This window comes from Miscanthus floridulus, chromosome 2 (assembly GCF_019320115.1).
Source record: "Miscanthus floridulus cultivar M001 chromosome 2, ASM1932011v1, whole genome shotgun sequence".
Lineage (NCBI taxonomy): Eukaryota > Viridiplantae > Streptophyta > Magnoliopsida > Poales > Poaceae > Miscanthus > Miscanthus floridulus.
Genome location: NC_089581.1, coordinates 161850577 through 161863323, shown reverse-complemented (window position 1 = coordinate 161863323; position 12747 = coordinate 161850577).

Here is a 12747-nt window from a genome sequence, read left to right as displayed (position 1 = left end):
AATTAGGTTACTTGCTTCTAGGAAACACCCTACCCAGGACGACATGCAATAGTTAAACTAAATGTCGATAACTGGCTCCTAGCCGAGGAGATGTAAGCCATCCGGGTAGGAGGCATATCTCATGTAACATACCTTAGTACTCGGTATACAGAATGAGAACTGTGTGTCGAGTGAATTTATCATATTGAGAGATGTGTAGCCACACAAGTAGTCAGCTATATATCTCGTATATGATGTAAAAACTTCAACAAAGGGGGACAACTGAAAAGTTGTGTAAAAAGAAAAATAGATTCATCTAGCAAATAATATTAATTTTGTATTAAGAAAGAAACTTAAGTACAGATGCTAGTACACTAATTTTACTTAAACAAGAAAACTACTTAATAATATTAAGCATAAAATCTCTATAGCTGGTCGATATTTTAGGAGTTAGGCACGGGATCGTCGTCCTCTGTGATTAACTCAAAAGAACCTGGCCAGGTAACTTTAGAGACGATGAATGGGCCTTTCTAGGGGCTGAGTAGCTTGTGGCATCCTAAGGTATTCTAGATGCATTTGAGAACTAGATCTCTGACTTGAAAGGTATGAGGGCACACGTTCTTATCGTAGTGACATTGTAGGCCTTGTAAGTACCTGACAGACTAGAAGAGTGCGTTAAGCTTAATTTCTTTAGTACTATCAATTTCTATCCGCCGGGTTTCGTCTGCTTCACCTTCATTGTACTATTCAACCCTAGGAGAGTTCCATATCAAATCTGCTGGTAAGATGGCCTCTGAGCCATAAACTAGGAAAAAGGGAGAGTACCCTATCGCTCTGCTTTGCTGAGTGCACAATCCCCAAACCACCTTGGGTAACTCATATATCCACTTGTCGTCGTAGTCTTTAAGTTCATCAAATAGCCTAGGCTTTAATCCGGCTAGAAGTAGCCCATTAGCCCGCTCTACTTGGTCGTTTGCTTGAGGATGGGCTACAGAAGCATAGTCAATGCTGATGCCACAATCTTGAGCCCAACTTTTGAACTCAATAGCTGTAAAGGGTTAGCAGAGATTTGTAATGATCCAATTGGGCATACCGAACCGGTACATAATGTCTTGCATGAATTTGACTGCCTTTGTAGCATTGAACTTGATGAGTGGCTTGTACTCTATCCACTTTGTATACATATCAATAGCTATGTAGATGTACTCAAAACCACTCGGTGCTCTTTTGAGGGGTCCAACCATGTCGAGCCCCCAGCATGAAAAAGGCCATGATGGAGGGATACGGATAAGGTTGTGACATGGGACGTGGGCTTGTTTGGCAAAGAACTAACAACCCTTGCAGTGTCGCACTAGCTCTTCTATGTCTTTGAGTGTTGTAGGCTAATAGTACCTAAATCTGAAAGCCTTGCCAACTAAAGTCCTGGAAGCTACGTGATTACCACAGCACCCGTTCTTTAGGTGTAATGCATTTGAGGAGAACACCAGATGATGCGCCCCATTGGTAGAGCCTGTCTTCGACTAAGACGTAATTCTTACTTCTGCATGTGATATGCTTTGCTTCTACCTTGTTGTCGGGCAGCTTGTGATCTCAGATGTAATCAGTAAATACTTACGTCCATACCGGGTTAACCACTAGTACTTGAACATCAGGAGTCGAGGTACTAGTGGGGGTGGAGGCCTCTTGCTTGATTGAAGAGACTTGGAGTTCTTTTATGAACACATTAGGGGGTACCTGGGCTCTATTTGTTCCCAATTTGGCCAAAGCATCAACTGTAATGTTGAGATCTCACATAACATGGAGGATTTTTAGACCTTGGAAGTGTTTCTCAAGTTTACGAACTTCTACGCAGTAAGCATCCATGGTTTCCTTGGTGTAGTCTCAATCCTTGTTTACCTGGTTGATGACCACCAAGGAGTCACCATAGATGAGTAAATGCTTGATGCCCAGTGAGACTGCTACTCGGAGGTCGTGGAGGGCCTCATCCTTGGCTTCATTATTGGTAGTAGGCCAAAGTATTTGTATGACATATTTAAGCTGCTTTCCATCTGGAGATATGAAGAGAACGCCAGCGCCTACACCTCCTAGCCTGAGGGAACCATTGAAATACATCTTCCAATGGTCGAGGATAACTGTTGGAGTAGGTTGCTAGGCTTCGGTCCACTCGGCTACGAAATCAGCCAAGACTTGAGATTTGATAGCCTTGTGGGAAACAAACTCAATGTTCTCAGCTCTGAGTTCAACTGGCCACTTGGATATGCATCCTATTGCATCCCAATTGCATAAGACATCACCAAGTGGGAAGTTGGATACCACGGTTACCTTGTGCTCGTCAAAGTAGTGGTGTAGCTTGCGTGAAGTAATTAAGAGGGCATAGAGGAGCTTTTGCACATGTGGGTACTTGGCCTTAGATTCTGATAGCACCTCGCTAATGTAATAGATAGGTCATTGTACCTTATATACATGCCCTTCTTTAGCCCATTCCACAACTATTGTCGTGCTAACTACCATAGTAGTAGCTATAATGTAAAGTAGGAGTGGTTTTTGCTTCTTGGGTGGAGTAAGAATTGGAGAGGTGGATAGGTACTCTTTGAGCTTCTGGAAGGCTTCATCAACTTCAGTTGTCCACTTGAACTTGCCCATCTTTTTTAACAACTTAAAGAAGGGCAGACCTTTCTCCCTGAGTCACGAGATAAAATGATTGAGGGCCACCATGCACCCTATCAGTTTCTAAACATGTTTGACACAGTGAGGTTGAGTCATGTGAGTGATTGCTTGAATCTGTTTCATGCTAGCTTTGATACCCTGATGGCTCATGAGTAAACCCAATAGCTGTCTAGAAGGAACTCCAAACACACACTTGGTTGGGTTAAGCTTCCACTTGTACTCACGAAGATTGTCAAAGGTTTGCTTCAGGTCTATGATCAGAGTAGAGGGATCCTTGGTCTTGATGACAACATCATCCACGTAGGCTTCTACATTATGACCGATCTGTTCGCTTAGGCATGCCTAGATAGCCCGCTGATAGGTTGCACTGGTGTTTTTTAACCCAAAGGACATAGTTGTGTAACAGTAGACACCAAATGGAGTGATGAAGGATGTCTTGCTCTGATCTTCTTTTTGGAGGGCAATCTGATGGTAACCCGAGTAGCAATCAAGGAAGGATAAAAGAGCTGACCCGGACGTGGAATCTATGATCTGATCAATGTGAGGTAAGCCAAAGGGATCCTTCAGGCAGTGCTTGTTGAGATCTGTGTAGTCAATGCACATGCGCCACTCTTTCAAGTTCTTCTTCTAGATGAGTACAGGATTAGCTAGCCAGCCAAGGTGAAGAATTTCCCTAATAAACCTGGCTACCAATAGCTTGGTGATTTCCTTCTTGATTGTCGCTTTCTTATCAGGTGAGAACTGTTGTAGTCGTTGCTTAACTGGCTTTAAGCTAGGATTTAAATCTAATTTGTGCTCAGCTAACTCTCTCAAAACACCTAGCATATTAGCCGACTTCCATGCAAAGATATCCTTGTTTTCCCTGAGAAAGTTAGTGAGCGTGAGTTCCTATTCTTTGGAGAGGTGGGCGCTGATGATAGCCATCTTAGAGGGATCACCAATACCCAGATCAATCTCGATGGTATCCATCTTATAGGGTGGGGCAATGGTTCCCGCTTTCTTAGTCAGAATCTCCATGTCTTCTGGTTTAGTCTATTGTGCAATGTTGGCAATCTCCTGTACTTCATAGGCTTGCTACGTTTTGGCTACGATATGGATGACTTCCGTGTCGTAGTCATATGAGCGCTTGAGATCACCTTGAAAGGAGAGTACACCATTAGGACCTGACATCTTGAGCAAGAGGTTCGGGTAATGTGGTACGGCCATGAACTTGTCCAAAGCGGATCGACCAAAGATAGCATGGTATGATGATTTAGAGTTAGCTACCTCGAACTGGATGAACTCCATTCAGAAATTGTTTGGGGTGCCAAACGTTACTGGGAGCGTGATCCATCTGAGTGGCATGGCAGCCTTGCCGGGTACTATCCCATAGAAAGGGACGTCGGTGGGAGTGAGTAGGCTAGTAAAATCTAGGCCTATCTTCTTTAGCGTGCCTACAAATATTATGTTCAATCCTACACCACCATCGATCTGGACCTTGGGGACTATCATGCCGGCTATTGTTGGACCTAGGATGAGTGGATAGTGTCCAACATTAGTCACGCTAGTCCATTGACCTTTTCTAGAAAATTAGATCGAGTACTCAGACCAATTAAGGTATTTTGGTATTGAAGGTTCTCCTGTCATGATATCTTGAAGAGCCAACTTCCCAGAGCGCTTGTTTGATGAAGCCGATAACCCCACAAAAATTACTGCAATTTGGCCCTTGGACTGTTGAAAGCCAGGGTTAGTGTTGTCGTATCCATTTTTGTTGTTATTAGTTTTATCCTTGTCTTTGTTGGTTTTGGCGTAGAAACCCAGTTCTTGGAGTTGTCTGCACTCGGCCGCCATGTGCTTGGTGTTCTTGTGGAAAGGGTAGGGTAGATTCTTGAGGTCTTCAAACTTCTTGTTATTCATGTTAGACTTCTTGGACCTATCCATGGAAGCAAGAGTGTTGTTGGGTCCTCTCTTTCTAGCGGATTGTCCACCCTGATTGCTTCTGGGGTCGTAACCTTTGTCTTGTGGGCCATGTGGGAATCGTTTGCGAGTACGCTCTTCAGATGCAATCATCTTTTGTACTATACGCTTGAATTCCTCAACGGTCTCTAGATTATCATCGTAGAATTTTTCAAACTACCACCTGTATTTGATCCCGTTGGTGAAGTGGTCTATCACCTCCCTATTTGTGATATCGAAGACTTGGGCTCGTATTTTAGGAAAGTGGTGATAATATTATTGGAAGGATTCATCTAGTTTCTGTTTGCAAGTTCTAAGCTCATTCCGAGTACTTGGGTGGGTGAGGACACCGCAAAATTTTTCATAGAATTTGCACTAAAACTGTCCCTAAGTATTAATGGAACGGGCTCGTAGTCTATCAAACTAGACGAGAGGCACAATATCAAGTGCCATGGGAAAATATAATACTTTGATGTCATCATCGTCGCCTACCAACTCAATGGACTAAGAGTAGATGCACAACCATTGGTTGGGTTCTGTATTCCCATCGTACTTGGTACGTTGGACGACTTAAACTTGTAGGGAAGCCACATAGAGAGTAGTCTATTAGAGAAACATGGGAACCAGTCCGGTGGGATACTGGCTTCTCTATACTTGGACTCACCTCTGCCTTCCCTATTGCTGTACTAGTGCCCATGATAGGCTGACTGTGCGACACCCTGATTCCTGTTCTGGTTACCCTACGGTCCTAGATGGGAGTGGGCTGGTACTCACTATTTTCCTCCTTGGTTACACTACTATCCAAGATGAGAGTGGGCTAGTGCCCACGCCTCTGGTCCTTAGGAAGGGTTAGCTTGAGATGTTGCTTTTGTAGCCTACATCTAAAGGGCTATTGATTCCAAAATGACTTTGAGTCATTGCTGATTTGGAGTAGGGTTTTCTATGGCCGCCATCTCCTCTACTAGGGCATAGATGTTGGCATAGGGTGTGGTAAAGATCCTATGGCTAGCTACTTCCTTGAATTCATGCTCAAGGTTGCGTGATGCAGAGGCTATGATGACATCATAGTCTTGGCGCTATCGTTCCACTTCTTCATCATGTAGATGCTATTCATATGCTGCCTCTACAGCCAAGCACCGTCGTTCAACATCTTGACAAGCCGATTGATATCACTGTGACTCCTCCTTGTGGTGTTGGGCATGGTTACATCAAGCCTATCGAGCTCTATTCTTTCTTTCCCTAGCCGTCTTCTGCTCATCCGTCTCTCCGTTGGGTGGCGCAGTGTTCGGGGAGATGTCGGACAAGGTTTTCTCTCCATCTTGGATATCTAGTGGGTTAGGCATTGGGATCTAAGGTGGTTGCCCAACCATGAAGACTTCTCCAGAGTGCTTCATGGCTGAGTGAGTTCTAGATTCTGTAGTCATCACAATGTCTAAGATCTCTATAGAATCATGATCATTGTTGTCTGCTAGAAGAGTGTTGCCGTCCTAATAAGCCAAGAGCTCCACCATATCGACTAGATGAGATGGATCTATTAGAGAAGTGTCGAGTTGAGTACTCGGCCAATGGATAATGCCTCCTTTAGGTGTGATGGATAGAACCAATCCTCTTTGGGCACCCACAAGAGGGATTTCTTGCTCAGACTACTAGAGGTGGCTGGTCGTATCTTGATAGATTGAAGCCGAATTCTTGAGTCTGTGTGGAAAAAGAACTAGGTCTTCGAGTTGGACTTCAGATGGGATCTCCAACCTAGACAAAAGTGATGTTTTCGAGCGGGAGTCATGGTTGATGGTGACCTTCTGAGTTTGAGTTGAATCAGAAATTGAGAGGTGCAAAAACTTCTCAGCAAGTTGATCCAGTGTGATCGTCGAGACATCTGGTGAAGCTTAAGGCAACAGGATCTCCATGAGATGACTTTGGAGCTTGCCGTTGTCATCTACCTTGTAGATCTAAGAACCAAAGATGAAGGTGGCTCCCACCAAGAAAATCATGTTGTCAAGGTCCATTGAGCTCTCGATTGTGAAGTCACCAAAAGCCCCTACCTGATGCGCTAGCTGTTGGTGTTTGATGACTGGTAACCCATCATGGGGGTACCCATGATAGTGTTCAGTGGGCTTCGACATACATAGAACTCGATAGTATACGCAAAGAGATGAACGATTTATACTAGTTCGGGCCCTCTTGTTGAGTAATAGCCTTTACGTCCAGTCGGTGTGTTGCCTTTTGCATTAGATTGAATATATGATTGTTAGGGTTACAAGGGGGTGTGTCGTACCTCTCTTTATATAGAGGAGAGGGTAAGGGCATGTATCTAGTCCTAGTTGGTTACAAGAGAAGAGTCCTAGTCCTATTATAGAATTGAGCTTTCATAGTAAGCCAACTAAGTTGATCTAGAATAGCTTAAAGTCCATGCCATCTTGTCCTGTGTCCTTCAATAGATCATGGGCCATCCTAGGCCTATTTGGGTAGAACTCACATGGGGAACCCCTAGGACCCTAGTCCGTCACTTAGTCAGCGACCGGACTCACCGAAGCTTGTGTCCGGTCGTGCCACCACAGCCAAGACCATCGATCGGACCCGCTCATCAAATGATGATCGGACTCTCACTCACCAGGGTTCGATCAAAAATAGAAAGGTCCCTAGAGGACCAAAACATGACCTAACATGTCTGATGGATGATGACTAGACTTAGCACCAACGCCACTACACTACCGGACCTAGTGACTAGGGTCTGGTCGCTCCTCAATGCCAGGGTCCGGTTCTCCTACGCCATGGCTTCCACTGACTAGACTCGGCTGCTAGTGTCCGGTCATCGCATAGGCAGGGTCCGGTCCGCTGTTTCGTCTCCTTCACTTCTCCGAGTTGATCCGCTTCAACCCCAACTTCTTCTCCTTGGAAAATGTACCAACACCACCATATGTACACCACCAAGTGAATGTGTGTTAGCATTTTCACAAACATTTTTCAAGGAGTTAATCACTTAATTCACCATGCCGCCCAATCCCCAATGATGCAAAGTTAGATCACTCGAGTGGCACTAGATGACTGATATGCAAACAAGTTTGCTCCTCTTAATAGTACGGTCTCTATCCTAAATCTAGTCATAAACTTCTCTAGACACCTATGACCGGTGAAATGAAATGCCCTATAGGTTATACCTTTGCCTTGCGCATTTCATTTCATCTCCTTCGATGTCGATGCAACACATGCACCAACCATATCACAAATGATATGATCCACTTCATATCATCATGTGACCTTGTTGGTTCATCGATCTTGACTTCACTTGCTCTTCACTGTTGTCTCGGTCCATCGGCGCCAAGTCATCACTCAACTTGCCCTTCACACTTGCAACCAGTCCATCGAGCCAAGTTTTATCTTGATCTTCTCCACCTTGATCACATAACTCCATGTCATGTCTCATATGCAATGAGCTCCTTCATCACATATGTGAGCTTTGCAACATCTCTAAGCCATTTAACCTCCATGGCAAAGGTTGCTCACACATGATATACCTGTGGACTAATCACCCATGTATCTCACTCAAACACATATTAGTCCACCTAAGGTTGTCACTCAATTACCAAAACCAAACAATGACCTTTCAATCTCCCCCTTTTTGGTAATTGATGACAACTCTACAAAGATATGGAAATTAAGCACCTTTTGGATTCATATTGCTTGCCCAAGCAATTTTACCATGTGTAAATGATTTTGGATAAGTACTATAAACCCGAGTTGGTAGTATTAGCTCCCTCTACATATGTGCTAGAGTGTTTGGTTTGAAACTCGCACATATGTATAGATTCAAATTGTGGAAGAGTATTTACTACCAATGATGCTAAGGTGTAAAGAATTAACCTTTGAAGTGTGATACCAATCAGAGTTGCACTTTTAACACCATCCTTAGCACCATGAGTAGCTAGACAACAAATACACTAGAAACCCCATGAGATCAACATTATAAGAAAGGTTCTAGTACCACTTGTAGAATGCAAGTATAGCTACCATCTTATTCATGCTAGTTATCAAATCATCAATCAAGTTCTATAACTAGCATACAACACACAAGCATGCATATCAAATTTAAAAGCTCATGCAATGCAAGCAAGCACATGAATATGCACATATCAAATGCAACCAATCAAAGTTCATGAGCTTGCTCCCCCTACTTATGTGCTTCTCTTGTCTAAGAATTTTGATCCTTCTTAATGTTGCTCCCACTTTCTCCATTGTTCGTGTCCAAATCACCATTTGTAATATCTTTGTCTCAATCTCTCCCCCTTTGTCATCAATTTCTATAAAAGGTGTGCATCTCTTGATACAAAGGGTTGCATTGGGGTAGATGTTGACACTTGAATCTTGCATTTTTATGGACACCACCTCATATGTTAGAATGACACCATTTGGATATCTCTTGAGATACCACACATAAGATCTTTGACCTTGATATCAATCGATGGGACACCTCCCCCTATGTCATAACATGGGCCATCCATTTGCTAAACTTGAGCCTTTGTATGTGAGGGGTGCATTCTTCATTTGATGATCACTTAAAGTTGAGGATCACTTGTGGAACCACCGTCTTGTATGATTGATACCACGTGTAAAAATGTGATACCACTTGGAAGAATTTTCTAGCATGGAACCACTTGTTGGATTTATCAGTTTTGACCAATTCTTGAACATTTGCTATATTCATGAGTACCACTTGTAGGATATCTCTTGCAAGTTGATCTAGGCACCACTTGTGAATACCACTTGATAAATCAATTGAGTCTAGATACCACTTCAAACAAATGAACTAGATATCCATTTGTATTTTTGTCTTGTGCTTGTACTCTCATCACTTATCATGAGTTTCTAAGTTGACTTGAACTAAATTGATTTGCCTAAGCTTCTAAGTCCGGTTTGAACCAATGACAAGCTTCTTCACACCTCTTGCCAATGTTGTACTTGTCACTTGTTAGCAACCCAAATTAAATCAAGTACTTGAGTTCCCTAGCTCATGAACAAACTCATATGCTAACCACTAGATCAATTACCATTCAAGCAATAGTGGTAGGCTATGAATTTTTAAAATTTCATTTGTCATGCATGATCCTAATAAGTATGTACTATATGCACTAACCGCATACTAGTAAGGTATGAAATGATCATGCATATAACAATGATACCTTTGTATCTTGAAGTAGAGGATAGTCATTAGATTCCAATTGAGCTCCGCAATAGCAATGTGGAGTCCAATTTATAGCTTGGTGAAGACCAATCATCATAGATAGAGTCCATTCTTTACCCATATGAATTGAGAACCACTTAAGATCAAGTGCACTAACTCATGTTGTGTTGGCTTCCTTCATCATCTATCAATGCTTGCATGAGAGCACCAAATGTGAGAATACCACTTGAGTTCCAATGAATTGCTCTCTTTTGGGTGTTGCTTGCTCTTTAGATCAACTTTTTGATTTATTCAACTAAGAATCTCAAATGTTTCTCGGATAACCACTTCCATATTTGCCTTCCAAGTACCACACTTGGTTTACCTACACATAGATGGCAAGCCCCTACACTAGAGAGAAGTGATCTCTCTCCAAAGAATCATTTTTTATACTCACTTGAAATGACTTGGTTGATTGATCCAAGTGATGGACTTAATTTGATAAAAAACCTTGAATCCTTTTTCTTTCAGTCTTTTTCTTTTTACTTGCTTAAGTCCTTTTCCTTTTATCAAGTGATCTCCAATAATCTCTAGAACTTAAACTTCATCTTCATCTTGATCTTCTAATTTGAGTACCAACTGTGTGTCAAGTACACTCCAAAATCAAATAACCTTGTACTCATTACTTGACATGCTTCTAGCTTATCTTAAAACCAAACTTAGGTGCCTCAATCACTTATAAATATAATTACAACTTGAGGACCTTTCAATCAAAGTGACTTTTGATCAATCCAATAATTGTCACTTTTCTGGCAGATTCTGTACCCTTCAAAGATAAATACATATCTCCCAATGTACATACCCAAATGCCATGAAATTTGGTGGAGATATGCTTCACTAAGTCACCTAGCAACTATAAAGATTTGTGCTTCATTTGATTTCTAGATTGCTACCAGATTTCACATCTTCCCACACTGCTATATGCTGAAAACTACTGCACTATAGCTGACAAGATCCACTTCAAAACTAAAGCATCTCTTATCCAGATTTGATCACTCAAACTCAGAATTGATCTCAGCTAGCTCAGATTTTCAATAAATGACATATTTCTACATATTGAGCTATTCTTCATCAAATTGAATCAAACTTGAAACTAACCTATTTGAATACTTTCAAAAGACATATATCCATTCAATCCATTTACTAAAAGTCATCTCATAAATTTATCCAACAAAAATCAATCCAAACTTGATTACTAAGCATTTATCTATTCAAACATCTTATAGTAAGCAACACTGCATATTTATCCAATTCAATCAACTCATATGCACTCAAATGAAATGATCAACAAAAGATATACCTTAGTTAGCTCATGATTATCCAATTAACAAACTTCAACTCATATGTTTGCAAGTCATCAAATAATCTAATAAATCATCCACAACTTGAATATGACACTGGTATGTTGTAGCACATTTGGACTTCACTAATTCTTGGCTTAGCATTGGGATAGAATTGCATTAAGCTTCAATATTTGACTCTACATATGATGATCAATGTAAAATCAATTGAATCAAGCCTCCAATGCCATGGTACCTACAAATAACCATCCATATTTTGATGGTACCTAAACTAGTTTGGGTCCTCTCAAGTTAGGTGCAACATACTTAGGCATAGCCTTAGTATGAATAGCGGGATGTTTTGCAACTGTAACCAATGAGGTACCATTGTCATCCTTCCTAAGCATAGAATCATCATCAATTGAAATAGGCTTAGGAGTGTTACCTAAGGGACATAAATGAGCCATGTGTCCTCTTTTTTGGTATGAGTAGCACTTTCTCTTTGATTGAGCCTTCTCTTCCTTGCTCATGTGGTGCTTCCCATTTTCTTGCCTCTCATGAGTTGCTTGAGCCTTCTTCTCAAGCTTAGTAGGACAACTCGAGGCAAAGTGTCCCATATCTTTACATTTGAAGCACTTGATGTGAGCATACACCTTCTTCTCATCTTGAGTCTTGCTCATCATCTTGGCATCTTGATCAAGCATTGGATGCCTTGCTCTTTCACTCCTTGTTTTCTTCTTCTTCATCACCAAATCATCATCATCATCATGGTTGACCTTGATTTGCTCTTAGGGTATCTTTTCTTGCTCAAGTGGCTTTGGTTGAGGCTTCTCTTGTAGCTTCACCAATTTTTTAGTTGGACACAGAGGTAAGATGACCACATGTATGACACTTGAAGCACTTGATATGCATGAGCCTCTCTTCTTCTTTCTTCATCTTGAGCTTCTCTTCATTAGGGCAAGCACTTGCAAGGTGTCCCACTTCATGGCATTTGAAGCACATGTAGTGAGTTAGCTTCTCCTTTTCTTGCTCTTTCTCTTTCGCCTTTGGTCATCTTCTTAATGAACCCAACTCCACCCTTGTCACCATAGCTTCTTTAATTCTTCATCATATGCTCGAATGTGACTTTGGAGTTGTAGCATCTCTCTAACTTGTCGCTCAAATTCTTCACTTCATTCTTGAGCTCATTGTTCTCCTTCAAAAGGTTAGTCTCACAAGACATAGAAGTAGAACAAGAATCTAATTGTGAAGAACATGGCAAATCTAGTAATTCATCACAAGAGGTGGATACATGCTTCTTCCCTACATCACAAGAGTTAGTCACATGTTGCAATTGATCACTTGACTCATGTGATGAGCTTGCATTCTTTTTAAGTTTCTTTGAAAAAGCTTTAATGAGAGAAGCATATTATTCTAATAATTCTTCATGAGACACAAGTAGTTTCTCATGAGTCAATTTTAGCTCAACATGTGAAGATTTAAGAACATCAAGTAAGTGCTTATCTTCACATGAATTCTTTAGAAATAAGTTTTCTTTTTCCAATGTCAATGTTTTAACTTTCTTATTTTCTAAAGACATGGTCATGCTAGTAAGTCTACTAACAAGCTCATCATATGAATTAACATGATCAACCACGTTAGCATTAGATACCTTGGTAAAATCTTGTG